This window comes from Arachis duranensis, chromosome 2, assembly GCF_000817695.3.
Source record: "Arachis duranensis cultivar V14167 chromosome 2, aradu.V14167.gnm2.J7QH, whole genome shotgun sequence".
NCBI classification, from domain to species: Eukaryota; Viridiplantae; Streptophyta; class Magnoliopsida; order Fabales; family Fabaceae; genus Arachis; species Arachis duranensis.
The window spans coordinates 64,562,086-64,566,521 of NC_029773.3; positions in this window are offsets into that span (position 1 = coordinate 64,562,086).

The following is a 4,436-nucleotide window of genomic DNA, read 5'->3' on the forward strand; positions in this document are numbered from 1 at the left end:
TGGGTGAACCTTTTTAGATTGTGACTCAGCTTTGCTAGAGTCCCCAATTAGAGGTGTCCAGGGTTCTTAAGCACACTCTTTTTTGCCTTGGATCACAACTTTATTTCTTTCTTTTTCTCTTTTTTTTCGAAATTTTTTTTTTTTTGCTTTTTCTTGCTTCAAGAATCATTTTTATGATTTTTCAGATCCTCAATAACAGTTCTCCTTTTCCACCATTCTTTCAAGAGCCAACAATTTTAACATTCTTAAAACAACAAAATCAAAAGACATATGCACTGTTCAAGCATGCATTCAGAAAACAAAAAGTATTGTCACCACATCAAACTAATTCACTAGTTTCAGAGATAAATTCGAAATCCTGTACTTCTTGTTCTTTTGTGATTAAAGCATTTTTCATTTAAGAGAGGTGATGGATTCATAGGACATTCATAACTTTAAGGCATAATCTTTAAATTTTATTAATTATGAATTAAGAACAAGACTCAAAAATAGATATAAAATGAAACTAAAAAGAAAAAATTAGAAAACAAAAAATTTAAACTAGGCTCCTAATGATAGAGGTTTTCACAGAGTTAGGACTCAACAACCTTGATTTTGAGAAGTGGATGCTCCCTCAGCTTGAGAGGAGAGCTTTTGGCGTTTCAACTCTTGGATTTCACGCCCCTGCTTCTCTTGTTCCTTCAGCAATTTGCAGAGCATGCAGTTCTGATTCTGCTGTTCTTCCTTAAGTTGCTCCATAGTCTCTTGCAACTTGTTGATAGATGCTTCTAGGCTGGCCCAGTAGCCAATTTCAGGGAATTCAGGGAGGAACTCCTGCGCCCTCCTTTTGATAGAGTTGTCTTGCATTTGCCCTTCCATTGACTTCTTGGTGATTGGATGTTCACTGGATATGAATTCATCTACTCCCATCTTTACCCCAGCCTCTTTACAGAGCAAGGAGATCAAGCTTGGGTAAGCCAATTTGGCTTCAGTGGAATTCTTATTTGTAATTGTGTAGATCTCACAAGCAATCACATGATGCACCTCCACTTCTTTTCCAAGCATAATGCAATGAATCATCACTGCTCTCTTGATAGTGACCTCAGAACGGTTGCTAGAGGGCAATATGGAACGCCCAATAAAGTCTAGCCAACCTCTTGCAATTGGTTTGAGGTCTCCCCTCTTGAGTTGGTTTGGGACACCCTTTGAATTGGTTATCCACTTAGTTCCAGGGAGGCATATGTCCTCTAGAACTTGATCCAACCCTTTATCTGCTCTCACCATTCTTCTATTAAAGGATTCAGGATCATCTTGCAGTTGAGGTAATTTGAAGGTTTCTCTTATTTTGTCCAGATGGAATTCTGACCATGGTTCTGTAGGTATGGTAAGCAGTTCCAGTCATTCTCTGCTTATCTGTTAGCCACAGATTTGAGTAGAATTCCTGAACCATGTTCCTTCCAACCTTTACCTCAGGATTGGTTAGAACTTCCCATCCTCTGTTTCGAATTTGCTCTTGGATCCCCGGATATTCATCTTCTTTCAGATCAAATTTTACTTCCGGGATCACTAACCTCAAACCCATTATTTTGTGATAATGGTCTTCATGTTCTTTGGTTAAGAACTTCTCTTGATTCCAAAGATTCTTTGGATTATTCTCTTTCTTTCCTCTTAAATTGGTTTGTTTTCCCTTAGGAGCCATGATCTTGATGAATCTTGGCTTAGTGATCACGGAAAAGCACACCAAACTTAGAGGTTTGCTTGTCCTCAAGCAAAAGAAAGGAAGGAGAAGAGAGAGGAGAGAGCAAAGTCGAATGGTGTGGGGGAATGGTGAGGCCGAACATGTTCTTATAAGGGGGGAGGAGATTTCGAAAAAAAGAAGAGATTTGAGAAGATATGGAGAGAATTTGAAAAAAGAGGGTGAGTTTTTGAATGAGATTTGGAGTTGATTTGAGATAGATTTGAAGAATGGTTTTGATTTTTTGAAGATTTGAAAGTGAATGATGAAAGGTTGAAGTGTAATTATGTAGAAAAGTATGGGTAAGAAAAGGAAAGTTTGAAAAAATTTGATTTGAAAACAAAATCGTGGTCCCCCCACCTTTCTGGCGTTAAACGCCCAGAATGGCACCCATTCTGGCGTTTAACGCCCATTGGATGCCCCTTTTGGGCGTTTAACGCCCAGCCAGGTGCCCTGGCTGGCATTAAACGCCAGAATTCCTTTGTCACTGGGCGTTTTTCTAAACGCCCAGGATGCTGCACACCTGGCGTTAAACGCCCAGAATGGTGCCCATTCTGGCGTTTAACGCCCAAAATGGCACCATTCCTGGCGTTAAACGCCCAGAATGATACCCATTCTGGCGTTTAACGCCCAAAATGCCCCTTACTGGCGTTTTTTCGCTGGTAAGCTCTTTTTCTCTGCTTTTTGAGCTAAATCCTTCTGTAACTCTGTGAATTCCTTCATTTTTGGTACTTGCCTCTGTAAGAACAAATCATATAACCTCCTAATGACTGGGTTGCCTCCCAGCAAGCGCTTCTTTACTGTCTTTAGCTGGACCTTTAGTGAGAGTCACTCAAGTCTCAGTTTTGAGCATTCCTTCACTGAGAATCACTCAAGTCTCAGTTTTGAGTATTCCTGCTCAAAATTGCCTTCAAGATAATGCTTGATTCTCTGTCCATTAACAATGAACTTTTTGTCAGAATCAATATCCTGAAGCTCAACATATCCATATGGTGACACTCCTGTGATCACATACGGACCCCTCCACCAGGATTTGAGTTTTCCTGGAAACAATTTGAGCCTAGAGTTGAAGAGCAGAACTTTTTGTCCAGGCTCAAAGACTCTGGCTGACAACTTCTTGTCATGCCACTTCTTTGCCTTTTCCTTATAATTTTTTGCATTGAGTCTGAACTCCTCTAGCTCATTTAGCTGGAGTAATCTTTTTTCACCAGCTAACTGAGCATCCATGTTTAGGAATCTGGTTGCCCAGTAGGCTTTATGTTCCAGTTCCACGGGCAGATGGCAGGCCTTCCCATACACCAATTGGTATGGAGAGGTTCCTATAGGAGTCTTGAATGCTGTTCTGTATGCCCACAGAGCATCATCCAAGCTCTTTGCCCAATCCTTTCTTCGGGCTATCACAGTCCGTTCTAGGATTCTTTTTAGCTCTCTGTTAGAGACTTCAGCTTGCCCATTTGTCTGTGGATGATATGGAGTTGCCACTTTGTGGCTAATTCCATATCTAACCATGGCAAGGTGTAGCTGTTTATTGCAGAAATGAGTTCCCCCGTCACTGATTAGTACTCTGGGAACGCCAAATCTGCTGAAAATGTTTTTCTGGAGGAATTTCAGTACGGTCTTGGTATCATTAGTGGGTGTAGCAATTGCTTCTACCCACTTAGATACATAGTCCACTGCCACCAGAATGTAAGTGTTTGAGTATGATGGTGGGAATGGACCCATGAAGTCAATTCCCCATACATCAAACAATTCTATCTCTAATATCCCTTGTTGAGGCATGGCATATCCGTGAGGCAAGTTACCAGCCCTTTGGCAACTGTCACAGTTACGCACAAACTCTCGGGAATCTTTATAGAGAGTAGGCCAGTAGAAGCCACATTGGAGGACTTTAGTGGCTGTTCGCTCACTTCCAAAATGTCCTCCATACTGTGATCCATGGCAGTGCCATAGGATCTTTTGTGCTTCTTCTCTGGGTACACATCTGCGGATTACTCCATCTGCACATCTCTTAAAGAGATATGGTTCATCCCAGAGGTAGTACTTGGCATCTGAAATTAACTTCTTTCTTTGCACTTTGCTGTACTCCTGGGGTATGAACCTTACAGCTTTATAATTTGCAATATCTGCAAACCAAGGAGCTTCCTGAATGGCAAAGAGTTGCTCATCTGGGAAAGTCTCAGAGATCTCAGTAGAAGGGAGGGACGCCCCAGCTACTGGTTCTATTCGGGACAGATGATCAGCTACTTGGTTCTCTGTCCCTTTTTCTGTCTCTTATTTCTATATCAAACTCTTGCAGAAGCAACACCTATCTTATCAGCCTGGGTTTTGAATCCTGCTTTGTGAGTAAGTATTTAAGAGCAGCATGGTCAGTGTACACAATCACTTTGGATCCTACTAGATAGGATCTAAACTTGTCAATGGCATAAACCACTGCAAGTAATTCTTTTTCTGTGGTTGTGTAATTCTTCTGTGCGTCATTTAGAACACGGCTGGCATAATAAATGACGTGCAGAAGCTTGTTATGCCTCTGTCCCAACATTGCACCAATGGCATGGTCACTGGCATCACACATTAATTCAAATGGCAATGCCCAATCTGGTGCAGAGATGACTGGTGCTGTGACCAGCTTAGCTTTCAGGGTCTCAAAGGCCTGCAGACACTGTGTGTCAAATACAAATGGTGTGTCAGCAGCTAGCAGGTTACTCAAAGGTTTTGCAATTTT